This window comes from Sorex fumeus, unplaced genomic scaffold, assembly GCF_029834395.1.
Source record: "Sorex fumeus unplaced genomic scaffold, SorFum_2.1 ptg000268l, whole genome shotgun sequence".
NCBI lineage: Eukaryota > Metazoa > Chordata > Mammalia > Eulipotyphla > Soricidae > Sorex > Sorex fumeus.
This window is the reverse complement of record NW_026606325.1, coordinates 628,227-643,455: the sequence shown is the minus strand read 5'-3', so window position 1 is coordinate 643,455 and position 15,229 is coordinate 628,227. Positions and strand designations below refer to the sequence as shown.

At 43.0% G+C, this 15,229-nt stretch overlaps 1 pseudogene; it reads left to right on the top strand.

Annotated features, from left to right (window-relative positions):
• Positions 1 to 2,357: 2,357 nt before the first annotated feature.
• On the top strand, positions 2,358 to 3,343 carry LOC130018780 (glucose-dependent insulinotropic receptor-like; annotated as a pseudogene).
• The last annotated feature ends 11,886 nt before the right edge of the window (positions 3,344 to 15,229 follow it).

The following is a 15,229-nucleotide window of genomic DNA, read 5'->3' as shown; positions in this document are numbered from 1 at the left end:
GAAATTACCATGTGCGCTTTTATTTATTCATTTATTGTTTCTTATATGGGGGCCACATAGGCAGTGCTCAGGTTGACACCAGGGCATGGCGAGGATTGAACCCAGGTGTGCTGTGTGCAAGGCAAGTGTGCTAGCCACTGAACTATCATGCTGCCCCACATGTGCCCTTTTTAAAGAAGGCTAACTGAGGTTTCAGCTCATTTGTGGAGTCAATGCAGCCTTCCCATTAGATTAACAGTAAAGTTCTGGATCAGGTTTGGTATCTGCCTATTTTGCCTTGCTCCACTAAGCCAGCATCTAAGCTGATTCTCTAGAACATATGCCACGATATGTTCGATATGCCACCAACTATCCCAGATGTCAAAGTGTCACTCTCACCACCTCCCTGTGAAACATTTAAAACTCTAGCTACAGAGGTCACACACAACACTAACAATTCCAGAATCTCTTGTAGATACTGAAATATCAATAGTTCGAGGAAATCACAGAGTGGTTCCAATGCACACAAAAGGCTAAAGAACCCGTGCAACAAAAGCAGTGATTTTCTTTTATTGTTTGGAGGGGACGATTTGGGCCACATTCAGTGATGATCAGGGCTTACTCTTGGCTCTTCACTTAGTTACTACTCCTAACAGGTCTCTGGGGGAGGCATTTAGGGTGCTGGGTCAGCTGCATGCAAGGCCCTATTCACTGTACTCTCTCTCCATTCCCAAAAGCATTAATTTTCATATTCCAGTCGTACAGCCAGCAGTATTCTACCACCTCGGAATTTTCAGAGATGCAGGTTCTTGGGCCCATCCCAGGCTGAATGGATCTGAAGCTCTGAGAGTGGGACCCAAGAATCTGATTTCTAACAAAGTCTCCATGTGACTCCGATACTTTTGATCCTGAGGAAGGGCTTTTAAAAAAGTCTTCTAACTCTAGATCTAGATACAAAATTAAGCACAGTGTCATGCACCTGAAACGGGCCTCCTGCTGCATGTACCAAATAGTAACTGCTGTCAAGTTGACGACTAGAAGAACAAGTTTCCACTTTATAGCCCTTTTTAGTCTGCAAGAGGCATATCTGCCAATGGCCTACACCGACTGCCAAAACATCCTGGAGTAGATTATTTATCTTGCACCCTGTGCCTTGCTCTCCACTCCTTCACTTAACACACTAATGTTCCCCATTTGTGCTGTCACAGGAACCGAGTAAATAGGCTTCTAAAAGCTCTTTCCCCCTCACCTCTATTGCTGGTATCCAAGATGAGAGTAGCTGGCAAAAGTTATTTCTAATGTGCGCAATCTAAAATTGGAGTGACCTTGTGCTGCTGCCCTCCAAAGCAGAGTCCAGCTCACCTATCCCAGCACCACCACCCTCTGGCAGAACCCTAACAAGTCTTTTTCCTGTGAAATGAAAACTTTCCTAACTCAACCCTAGAGCACGCCTTACCTCCACATCTGCTCCAGCGACACACAGGATCAAAAGAAGCAAGGCTGGGTGCCACTACTCATGAGCAGAGACATCCAGCATGGTGTAGAAAACCGTTTCAATGGACTCAACACTTCACAACAGCCTCACATAGGGAAAGGGCTCTATTCTAAACTGAATGCAGATATTAAGAGTCCTACTTTTCTGAATTTCTAAAACACAGTTTCAACGAATGAGAAAAAGAATCCCCAACCCTTGAAATGAGGCTCTAGGAATACAACTTAAGAAACAGCTTAACATTCCAATTCACTTGCCTTAAAGTATCCTGGACCCTGAAGTAACTTGGTTGCCCTGACTTCCCACATCAACTGATTATTATCACCTTGCTTGACTGAAGGCAACCATAAAATTAACTGAGAATAAGTTACTAAGTAATTGCTTAATTAAGCGGAAATTCGTTTTTCAGGTAGTACTTTAGCAGGGGTTGGGTGGAGGGTGGAAACTTATTATCAAATTCTGAAGACAAAATGTGATTTATGTTAATTATGTCTTCTGCCAGACAGGACACCTGACTAATATCCCAGTCTGTCCAAACAGAGCCCTCAAATCATCATAAAGGCAGAGAGCCTGGCAAGATGATGTGCACCAGCTACTTAGGAGTTTTCTGGTAACTTGGTTGTTCAAAGGGTAGGGACTAACTCAGGCTCAGGGGATAGGATATATGCCCTTTGATTGCTACCTTCAGAGAGCTGGAGAGGCAAGAGGATGAGGAGTGAAAAGGAGACTGGGAATAACTCTAGAAGACTAGCGGGATTCCAAAGATGGCAAGCTGCCAGCCTAAATGGCCAAAGAAGAACAGAACTGTGCCACAGCCCTGAGCCCACAGCTCCTTTAGCCCTTGGGAATTTGAGCTGAGTAAGTGGGTACCATGCTTCTTCAAGATATGGAGTTATCATTCCCATTTGGAGTGACCCTCGCTGTCCTGTCCTCGCTCATCAATGCAGCTAATTCACTAGTGGTGTGGCTCTGCTGTTTTTGATCCACAAGAATGATGGAGTGAGTCTCTGCTTCATCTCGAACCTAGCTATGACTGATGCTGTGCTTGGTGTAGCCATCTCTGGCCTGGTGACAGATCAGCTCACTAGCCCCACCCGGCCCACACAGAAGACCCTCTGCAGCCTTCGGAAGGCATTTATCAATTCCTCGGCAATTGCCTCAGTCCTTACAGTCATGCTGTTGTTTTTGACGGGTACCTTGACATCCAGTAGCCCCTCTGCTACTTCCAGATCATGAATGGGTTTGTGGCTGGGGCCTGCATTTCCGGGTTTTGGTTGTTCTCTTATCTGTTTGGTTTCCTCCCATTTGTAGTCCCTGTATTCCAGCAGACCACCTACCAAGGACCCTGCAGCTTCTCTGTGTTTCACCGGGTCTATGTACTGACCCTCTTCTTGCTGGCTTATTCCTAGTCCTGCACATCTTTGTCTTCCTCTACTGTGACATGCTCAAGATTGTCTCTGAGCACAGTCAACAGGTCCGAAAGATGGAGCATGCAGGAGTCATGGCTGGAGCTTACAGGCCCTCAAGAACTCCCAAGGACTTCAAGACCATCTGCACTGTGACTGTTCTCATTGGAACCTTCATTCTGTCCTGGACTCCATTCCTTATGACGGGCATTGTGCTAGAGATACTGCCAGGAGCACCACCTCTACATAGTGTTGGAAGGGGTACCTGTGGCTGCTCAGTGTGGGCAACCCTCTACTCAACCCACTGGTATTTGCCTAATGTCAGAATGAGGTGTGGCAGCAGCTCTACCAGATGGCTGTAGGAATAAAGAAGGGGCTTGCCTCACTGTTTCTCTTCCTTTCAGCCAGGAATTGTGGCCCAGAGGGATCCAGAGGAAGCTCCTGTCATATTACCACTATCTCCTAGTTTCATGGTTGAGAAATATGATAAGGGCAGAGAGTTTCAAAAGAACTCTCCCTCCCTTACCTGCTCTCCTAGCCCCACTCTGAACCAGGAGAGCATATGGAACTTGTGGAATAAGAACACTTATGTCAGACTATTAAACCCAACCAATGTCATTGTTTGTCTCACCAGGTAATGGGGTAAGATGCTGACTTTCTCCTTGAATCTTTTTTCCCATTTGAAAATCTCTCTCTCTCTCTCTCTCTCTCTCTCTCTCTCTCTCTCTCTCTCTCTCTCTCTCTCTCCCTCTGTCCTTATTATGCAATGGGTCTGATTCTCCTATACTGGTATACTCTCTTAAAGTACTATTTCTCAAATAAGGGCCATATGACGTCCTGTTGAACCCCTCTCTTTATGTCGATGATCACTTCCTTGTAGAATGGTGAGATCCTGGTGGTGTATCCGTAATACAGCTCTTGGAGGATCCTGTTGTACTGGGTTTGAACACCCTGTTTGGCTAGGGCTGTGATGACTGCTTCAGTCTCAACTGAATCAAATGCCTTCCTAAAATCAATGAACGTTAGACAGAGTGGCATCTTGAACTCCAGAGAAACCTCAATGAGATTGGTCACCATGTGGATATGGTCGATCGTGCTGAATCCTTTTCGGAACCCGACTTGCTCACATGGTTGTTCTTTGTCTAGTGTTCTGTCTATTCTTTTCAGGATGACTTGAGTGAACAACTTGTAGACAACGGACAGTAGGCAGATTGGGTGATATTTGCCGATGTCGTGGATGTCTCCCTTCTTGTACAACAGAATGGTCCTTCTGGTTTTCCATTGGGACAGAACCTTGCATTCAGACAGGTAGCATGTGAAGTGCTGAGCTACTGTATTGACGAGTACTGGCGAGCCAAGCCACTGTATTGACGAGTACTGGCGGCAAGTTCTTCAGTTGCTAAGGTCTTACCTTGTCTGGACAAGGTAGCATGAATGCTTCTTTACCATAGCTGTACGCTTCTTTACCAAAGAAATGGTATGTCATATTTCAGAAAAGGAACATTGGGAATGACATATACATCCTGCGGAATTTGGTATGTGGGCAGGTGGACGTGGCTATTGAAGAGATCCGAGTAGAAGTCATGGATAATCACCTTTTTAAATCATTTTCTGAATCGGTTTTCTTCCTGTGGAGTTCAACGAGTGATTTGTATATCCTTGATATCAACCCTTTATCAGATGGGTATTGGGTGAATAACCTTTCCCATTGTGTAGATTGTCTTTGTATTCTGTTCACTTTTTCTTATTTTAAGATAGCCCATTTGTTTATAAATTGTTCACTTCTGGCGGGCGACTCCCATCCATGCTAGGGCTTCCTCCTAGCTTTGTGAGGAACCATTCCTGGAGGTGCAAAGCAAGCACCTTACTTGATGTACTATGTCTCTAACCCTGAAAATGATCACATTTTTAAAAATTATTAATTTATACTTTGTGGTTTACTTCACATCACTTGATCACTTGGTCTACAATACTATAAATAGTGGTTTCTAATGCACATATTATCAACACAAAACCTACCACCAGTGTAGCTCCTCAAGGATCCTAACATGTCTCCCTTTCAACCCCCACCCCCCAAAAACACATCTGTGTACATCAAATATTTTTTGAAGAAGGAATTATTTAAAAATAAAGTTAATATACCAAAGGACTAAAAGTGAAAACACGTGGCCAACTTGCAATGAAAAATGCAAATTAGAGTAGCCTGAAGATAACAAAGTATACCTTGCAGAGGAAAAAAATACAGCCCAGTGTTGTCAGAATGTAAGAAATAATTAGACATAGCTTCATAGTGCTGATGGTTCCACATACTTGGTCTTTCAGAAAAGCAATTTAATAAGACAAGTTAGTGGTTCTATCAACCTGTTATTTTTGCATCTTCTGCTTCCATTTTGGGGATTGTAGTCTAAGGAAATCATTAAAAAGGCAAAATTTAAAAGGACAATAAAATATTCACATGATTATTAAAGATGATTTAAAAAAATAAGGCAAGGGATGACCGGAGAGATAGAACGGCTCATAGGGCATTTTGCTTGCATGCAGTTGTCCCGAGTTTGATCCTTGGCATTTTATATACTCCCCCGAGTACAGAGCTAGGAATAACCTCTGAGCACTGGCAGGTGTGGCCCTAAAATCAAAGTAAGCCAAGTGAGCCTTTTTACAAATTAAAATATTACAACTATGTACTCAGAAACGGTAAATTAACTGCATATTTAATAAAAGATACAAATAGGGGGCCACAACCATCTGTAATCAGGGCTTGCTCCTCGCTTTGTGCTCAGGAATCATTCTGGGAGGTGCAAGGCAGCACCTTACTAAAAGTACTATCTCTCTAATCCTGAAACTGATGACATTTTAAAACAAATAATTGACTTATAGCCCATGATATACTTATAACAATCCAAATAAACTGGAGAAGCAAAGTAATATTCGTGAAGAAATTTTTTTGCTGCTAACGCCTTTCTCATAGAAAAACATCATGAGGCTGGAGCGATAGTACCGCAAGTAAGGCGTTTGCGTTGCATGAGGCCAACCCACGTTTAATCCCTACCATCCCATATGATCCCTTGAGCACCACCAGGAGTAATCCTGAAAGCAGAGCCATGAGTAACCCCTGTGTATCCTGGCTGTGACTCAAAAGGCAAAATTAATTAATTAAATAAAACCATCATCAGAGTCATTACTAACATCTCTTCAAAAGCCAATTCTAACCCTGACCTAAGGAGAATTGGATGGGATGGAATTATCTGTTTCTCAAAAGCATGACAGCAAAGCATTAGTTGAGACTGAATGGTTTCTTTAAAGAACCTACATGTCTTCAATCATTCACAAAGTTCTGTTCTCCACTCTAAATGGAAAACACAACATTTTGACTCATGTTCATTATAGAGTGAAAAGTAATGCAATATTGTGGGGGTTTGGGTTCTGTTATTGTTTGTTTACAGGCCATACCTGGTTGTTCTCAGGACTTACTAACACAAAAGTCTACCTTGTCTTACAGGAAATGCTGTTTCACATCTTCCTTTAAAGGTAAATACTAGGAGAGACCAAGAAAACAGGTGGTGATGAGGCTCTGGCAAGCTTCATTCAATGTCCATTGGACAAAAAAGGCACTATGCTCAGGGGCCATAGAGATAAAATAGGGGTAAAGTTGCCTTCCTGGAGTGTGCGGCCGCATTTTCGGCATGCAACCTCATATAATCTACCTCACTTACTTATCAAAATTATCACACATTCGTTCGGTTTCTAATATACTTGCGTGTATTCTCTTATATTTGGGCTTAAATGATTCAGAATAAAAGACAACAACCCTCACACACTTACCTCTTTATTGTGGTGGGAAGGTGCTTGGTGGTGGGATTTGTGTTTGAATATTATCTGTAATGAACTCTTTCTGTAATGAACTATTGTGAACTATGTTTGTAAAAATAATATATATAATGAAAAAAAACAGTCACTTTCCTTGCACAACGACAACCCTACATTCAATCCTGGCACTGCATATGGTCTTCTTGGCACTGTGAACACCCTAAACATAGAACCAAACTTAAGAACTGAGCAGAGCAGAGCGGAGTGTGACCCCCAAACCAACCCCACCCCAAACCAAATAAACTATTTTTTTAAGACAGCACATTTTGGGGTGGGAATCAAGAGGCCCAAGATAGCTTGTTCAGTATTTTTTTGGGGATGACCTGGGAAAAGAGAGGCTGGCCCTGCAGTTGAGCTGTTTCCACTTTGAAAAACTATGGGAGGAATAAGGCCTACAAAGGTGGTGATGGTTCCACTAATGCTCTCTATTAGCGTGATGGCAAATGGATGACAGTTCAGGGGTAGAAAAAGACTAAGAGAGCGTTTCTGCAGAGCATACAAATTGGATCTCATTTCCAAGAGTGGAGAAATGGACACAAAACCATCAGAGTAGTGCAAATAGAGCGACAGAGGTCCGAGGTGAAATGCTACATATTCAACACATTGTGGTTCTGCTATATCAAAGCCAAGGTGTTCTGGTTGGTAAACCCTGAAACACGGCATTGTGGGAGGGGGGCCACCTGAGACCAGACCTGAGGATGTCTGCTCTGCATGCACCCTGCCCAGCCTCAATTTGTTGTGCCCTAGTAAGAAACAGCACTTGCCCCATTGCGGAAGATGCTGGAGGTGCTTTTCTCCCCAGAATCAAAAGACCTCTTTCAGGAACAGGAAAATAAGAATTCATAGACTGTGGCACTTTCTCAGCATGCAGGATTCTCTGTTTTTTTAAACCATTTTGAGAGAAGAATTTATGAGAATACTGGTTACACTTTTTAGGGAAACAAAACCTCCAATTTCAATGACTTTGGCCATTTGTTGTTCCCTGTTTCTTTATAACTTACAAGATCTTTTTTATTGTGAAGACAGTGACACCAACACACACAGATGAATCAAGCTAAACTACTTTGAATTGCATATTTTATATCAGTCATTTGTCTCTCGTTATCCTGCTGATCATTGATTGGCTTGAGTGGGCACCAATAATGGCTCAAATTAATCCCTGTCACGTGCTAGCATAGCCCAATGGCATATTGGGGGCTCTTTCAGGGTACGGGGAATGAGGCCCATTATTGTTCCTGCTTTTGGCATATCGGATACGCCACAGGGAGCTTGCCAGGCTCTCCCGTGCAGGTGGGATACTCTCGCTAGCTTGCCGGGCTCTCAAGGAAGGACGGAGGCTTCTGGGGCGGCCTCTAATCACTTTTACAATTACTCCCAGTCTACCGAATGCAAGCTTCTAGTCGACTGGTCGGCCACGCTCTCCAGGAAAAACTGTGTTGCTCTCTTTAGGGAGATTTGTTTTATACTCTCTGGATCTTGGCTGTTGATGAGATTACATGGAGCCTGGGACGAATTGTGGTTGTGGCCTCCAAGTTACTGGAAAATTGGGTATCTGGGTGAAGGGGACCCAGTCCCGATCCAAGCAGGTTTGGAGATTTCAGCCATGGGTCCCACATAGATGGGTTCCTCTGATGGTTCCTTCATGGGTGAGGCTCATCCGAGCAAGTGGAGAGTGGCCTTGAGCATGGTTGTGGCTGGGTTCTGGAGGCTGTTGGCTCCTGGGGCTCTGCTTGGGACAGGGAGGGAAACTCAACTGCCAGGCTCCCCAGGTGTAAATAGCCTGGCGCAGGGGCAGAAGATTCTGCATTTCTCTCTTCGAGGAGCTTTTTTTTTTTAATAGTCTCTGGGTATTGGCCATTGATGAGTTTACGTGGTGCAGGGGGCAGTTTGTGGATGTGACTGCCAAGCTACTAGAAACCTGGGGATCTGGATAGAGGAGGCTTCGGGCCTCTGCTTGGGGTGGGGGGAAAACTCAACCCGCCCAACTCCAAGGCTCTCCCACTCCCTGGCTAAGACAGTCTGGAGCAGGGGACAAGAGAATTACATAAGTAAGTTCTTAAAACTTTTTTTCCCAAAAACAATTTAAGAGGATGCAGGATTTAATCCCCAGGGTACCAGGGTGAAAACGATGTGGCTCTCTGAAACCCGGGAGAAGTCCTAGCCAACAGTGAGGAAACTAGGGGCCCCAGACTATAAAATGCCACATAAAGGTGCTTTTCCACTACAAGCCAGGACCAACGCCTTGTCCACCAAATACCAAAATGAACCACAAGGTGCAAATGGCATCTAAGGGGTTTCTACCCAGAGAGATCTATGGAGATGCCAAGTACTATCATGGTGATCCTTGAAAGAATAGAGACTAACAGTACAGCTCAAGATCTGCAAGCTGAGAGGGAAGAATGGGGAAGCAGGGTGTTTACAAGAAGGTGTCCCCCCCAATGAAAAGTCATAATTCCTTGCTTAGTTTCCATTTTCAGCCTTTTTAGATCTGTGATAAGTAACAGGGTCTCAAGGAGGAAGGGTACCATGTGGAAGTGATGGTTTCCCCCGCTGCTTATCCCAAGGTGAACCATAGAGACACTTACTTGAATGTGTGTATACTGGGGAAACAGACCTATGGAGAACAAATAAGAGGTGCTGAGCTTTCATCAGTACAGACGGAGGTTGAAAACCACCCTCATAGCTCCCGTTCGACTGGATGCTTACTGGGGCCAAGTAATAACTATCTAAAAGAGGCCTGTAACGGGCCCGCAGACCTACACAGCAGCCATATCCAAGGCCACAATAAATAAATGGGAGTGAGTTGGCAGTTGGGAGTTAACTTCCAAGTGGGTTCTTGACCTGTAATTTAAGTGATACCAGAGTGAGGAAAGTGGAAACCTCTGAAACAGCCCCCTCCACGAACAAGAGTAAATTGTGATGGTTAACTTTTATGTCAACCTGAATTAAGCCAGTGACGTTTCATACCTACAAACAGGTAAAAAATAGAAACAGTTCACAGGTTATCGACTATAGGGAGAAAAATTATATGACTTCTAATAAGATACATATTGGTATTTATGATGAAACCCAACATCAGTGTTTCTCAACCGTTTTCTGACCATGATACCTCCATCCAACCTTATTTTCTTACTGGGGGTTCCCACTAATTTTTGTTTTGTATTGTTTTGTTTTGGGGCCCACACCTGGTAATATTCAGGGACTCCTCCTGGCTCTGTATTCAGGAGTAACTCTTGGCAAGGCTCAGAGTCTCAAGGGACCATCCTGGATGCTGTGGATCAAACCTAAGTGAACAGCATGCAAGGCAAGTGCACTACCTCCGATACTCCAGTCCTCCCCCAAGTATTACACCATATCCACACCTTTGAAACTCCCCTAAAAAAACACTGCCCTACATGAACTAAGTATAACATGTGTTAAGGGTTAATAGCATTTTACCCACTAGCAAGAAATTTCTGAGGCCTGGAGATGGGATAGGCAGCTACAGTATCCACTTAGTAGTGTCAAACGCAGTGTTACTACAAAAACATTTATGGGTCCAGAGCCATATTACAGTAGATAGGGCATTAGCCTTGAATGCTGCCCACCTGGATTTGATTCCCAGCATCCCATATGGTCCCCTTATAACGCCAGGAACAATTTCTGAGTTCAGATCCAGAAGTAACCCATGAGCATCTTTGGGTGTGACCAAAAAAAAATTATGCAGATGTAGGTAATACCTAGAAACAGTAGGATTTTTTCTTTTCTTTAAATTTTTATTAGTGAAAAACCATGAGGTACAGTTGTAGACTTACAAATCTTTGTGCTTGGGTTTCAGTTATACAATGATCCAGTGCCCATCCCTCCACCAGTGCCCATTCTCCATCATTTACATTTTAAAAAAATTTTGTTAGTGAAACATCATGAGGTACAATCGTAGATTTACAAATTTTGTGTTTGGGTTTCAATTGTACAATGAACGAACTCCCATCCCTCCACAAGTGCCCATTTTCCACCACCACGGTCCCAGTATCCCTCCCACCCCCCATCCCACCTTGCCTCTGTGGAAGGGTATTCCCTTTTGTTCTCGCTCTCCTTTTGGGTGTTGTGGTTTTCAGAAGATGCATTGAGTGGCAATCATGTTTGGTCTATACTCTACTTTCAGCATGCTTCTCCCACCCTGGGAGGATCCTCCCAACACCCTTTATTTGGTGCTCCTTTCTCTATCTGAGCTCCCTTTTCCCCTAGATTGTATGGCTGGCCTCCAAGCCATGGAGCAAAACTCCTGGTACTAATCTTGTCCACTCTTGAGTGTTAGTGTCCTATTTTGTTACTTTATGTTCCCCAGATGAATGCAATCTTTCTATGTCTGTCCCTCTCTTTCTGACTCATTTAGCTTAACATGATACTTTCATGTAGTACCACTTGTATGTAAATTCCATGACTTCATCTTTTCTAACAGCCACGTAGTACTCCATTGTGTAGATGTACCAAAGTTTCTTTAACCAGTCATCTGTTCTCAGGCACTCAGGTTTTTTCCAGATTCTGGCTACTGTAAAGAGTGCTACAATGAACAAACAAGTGCAGATGTCACTTCGACTATACGTTTTTGCCTCTCTGGGATATATTCCCAGGAGTGGTATTGCTGGGTCACATGGGAGCTCTATTTCTAATATTTTGAGAATCGTTCATACTGTTTTCAAGAAGGGATGAACCAGTCGGCATTCCCACCAGCAGTGATGGAGGGTCCCTTTCTCACCACATCCGTGGCAGCATCAGTTGCTTTTGTTCTTTTGGATGTGGGCCAGTCTCTGTGGTGTGAAATGATATCTCATTGTTGTTTTGATCTGCATCTCCCTGATGATTAATGATATGGAGCATTTTCTCATGTGCCTTTTAGCCATTCTGATTTCTTCTTCGAGAAAGTTTCTGTTCATTTTGTCGCCCCATTTTTTGATGGGGTTGTATGTTTTTTTCTTGTGGAGTTCAACCAGTACTTTGTATATCCTTGATATCAACCCCTTGTCGGATGTGTATTCGACGGATATCCTTTCCCATTCTGTAGACTGTCTTTGTACTTTGGACATTGGTTCTTTTGAGGTGCAGAAGCTTCTCAGTTTCAAGATAGTCCCAACCATCTATCTCTGTTTTCATTTGCTTGGCAAGTGGTGTGGTATCTTTGAAGATACCATTAGCTTCAATATCATGGATGGTTTTGCCAACTTTGTCTTCAATGTACCTTATGGATTCCGGTCTGAGGTGGAGGTCTTTAATCAATTTTGATCTTACTTTTGTACATGGCATTAGGCAGAGATCTGAGCCCAGTTTTTTGCACATAGCCATCTAGCTTTGCCAGCACAATTTGTTAAAGAGGCATTACTTGCACCACTTCACTTTTCTTGCCCCCTTACCGAAGATTAGATGATCATATGCTTGAGGGAATATGTCAGTATATTCAACCCTGTTCCATTGGTCTACAGCTCTGCCTTTGTTCCAGTATCATGCTGTTTTAATTATTACTGCTTTGTAGTAGAGTTTGACGTTAGGGAGGTTGACTCCTCCCATTTTCTTTTTCCCAAGGATTGCTTTAGCTATTCGTGGGGATTTATGAAACAGTAAGATTTTTAAATTTAATTTTTACGGGTCTGGAGCAATAGCACATTGGACAGGTCATCTAAGCATCCCACATGGTCCCCCGAGCATTGCCAGGTGTAATTCCTGAGTGCGGGGCCAGGAGTAACCCCTCGACATTGCTGGGTGTGACCCAAAAAGCAATAAAACAAACAACATTTAATTTTATTACATTTTAGGCAACGTGCTTACAACAGTATTGACCTATACAGTGGTCAAGATTTTTGGTTTGTATTTTGTATACACAGAACAGCACATTGTTTATTGCCATCAAGTAATCAGGGAGAGCAAACTTTCTATGAAATGCTTTTTTGAAATTTCAGAGGGATTTACAATTTTACAATATTGTCAATGATAAGGTTTCAGACTACAATCTTTAAACACCACAGCGCACACCATAGTCTCCATTTCCCTCGACCAACATTACAACTTCCCAATGAAAAGTGCCCACCTCCACCAGTGGAGTTTTCAAATTTTTCTTTGATTTTTATTGCAATGAAAGTAACATGTTATGAAAGTATTAACATTTATGGTTTTCAAGTACAATGTTATTGTACATTAGAAAGCACCGAAGTACCAAAGACCCTCCACCACTTTATTTTTAGTTAAAATATGTATGTATATTTTACTATAGTACCATATTATTTAATCCATAGTAATTGAACTGAATATGTGAGATAGTTATAAAGCATTCGTGATCCGGTTTCAGACATACAATGTTCCAACATCCATCCTTTCACCAAATACACTTCCCACCACCAATGTCCTGAGTTTCCCTTCTACCAGCTCCACAAATTCTGGGCCACCAAGCGTGCCTGTAGACAGGCATATTTCATCTTGTCTCTCTGCCTCTTTTTGGGATTAATGGCTTCCAATACCGATACGGAGAGGCCATCATGTTTGGTCAGCTACCCAATTTCAAAACACATCTCCATCCAGAGCAATCCCTTCCAACCAACATTGTCAAAAAGGTCCCTATTCTGATCCAAACTGCTCTAAACTCAGGAAATGATCTGCTGTGCAGGAGATCAAACCCAGTTGGCCCCAAGGCAGGAAAGCATCTAATCTGCTGTACTATTGCTCCAGCCATATAAATTTTTAAGTGTAAGTGATGAACCTCAAAAATCTAGTGGATCTTACCCAATCAGATCAAGCCTCCCCAGATGAAGCTAACTCCTTGTCTTCCGAGTTGTTTTCTTGCTAGAATCTGACAGAAAACTATATCGGGAATATAATATGTCCCAGGCAAGGAAAAGATCAGGAAAATGCAAGTCAAAACCACAAGAGGCTTATCACTTGGTATCTACCTGCAAGGGTTTTAACAAAATACCAAACACTAATCACTTGGTTTCTGTCAGCAAAGTATCAAATATCAAATGCTGAGACAGAGTACTGGGATGCCAGGGATCAAACCCATGAGCTGCATGCAAGGCAAGCAAGCATGTAGGAAATCACTCTGAAGATAAACCTTCCAAATGTAAAGCAGGTAGCAAAACTTTCACACGAAAGTCATGCAGAATTCAGCAATATCAGTTTCATGCCGTGTGAAATTCTAGGGGTGTAAAGCATGTAGGAAATCTTTCCCACTAGAATCATATCTCATTCAACAATATGGAAGTCACTCTGACGAAAAACCTTACCAATGCAATGCAGGTAGTAAAACTTTCTCACGAAAGTCATGTAGAATTCAACAATATCAAATTCATACAGTAAGAAATCTGAGGGGTGTAAAGTGTTGGGGAACACTGCTTTGTCCTTCTACAAGGAGCTTAGGTTTATCTGGTTACACCCATCAATCTGGTTACACCCATCACAGTGCTCCTGAAGCACTTCCACTTCCATTGTGTTTATCTGTAAACAGTCTTCCCTATGCTCTCCTTCCCACCCAGTTAATCAGCTTTCCCCTTAATCAGACTGTTAATTTGTAAGATCAGTTTCCCAGAAATTATGATTTTATATGTATGAGTGAAATATTGCCTTTCTCCTCTCCTTATGCCTTATGAACAGTTTACCTTAAAGTAATATCCTTTTTGTATAGATACAGGAAGACCGTTAACATTATGCTTTGTAACTTAGGATTTGATTGGCCTTCACTCCCAGGCATCTGCTTTCTCGACTTAAGCCTCAGTTGCCCTTAGTTCCTAGCACCCCAAAAGCAGGGTCCCGACGAGGGACTGAATGGACCCAGGGCAAGCGGTGAGCTACCCTGGCAGCAAAATGGGCCAGGCCAAAGTGCCACAATTCTTAACTATAAGTTAAGAGTCTTAACTATAAGTTAAGAGTCTTAACTATAAGTTAAGAGTCTGATCATAGACAAATGCTGTCATGATCCAAAGGTAACGACAAGACTAGGATCCTGCTAGGGGTGGGAAAGACTATCTGCCCTGAGCACCGTAGTCTGAGATTGAGATGGCCCTAGGAGAGCAATTCTATAAGTTTAAGATATTTCTTACTATATCCATACAAAATGATTTATATTATATTCTTGTATGCTTGTCGGACAAGGAGAGGAGAGGCACGCTCATGGGATTATGCTCTAGGGTGGGTCCTCATGCCTAGAGAGGATCTGTCCTAGGAGAGGCCTTCCCTGAGGCTAAGATTTCTACCCCTATTGATTGTGACCGCACCTATGTGTAATTGTTCCCCCAATTCCTCATGGAGAGAGGATTTAACTGTACTGTAGGAGTGAGCAGGGGGCAGAAGGAAGAAGAGAGTTCAGAGAGGATCAGAAGAGAGAGGAGGATGAAGGGGGATGGAGAAGGAGAATGAAGTAGCTGGGGGAGGAAGAATAGGGCACAGAGAGAGAAGGAGAGAGGGAGCAGAGACAGATGAGGAGAGAATCAGAATAAACTACGACTAATACCTACCAGCCTGG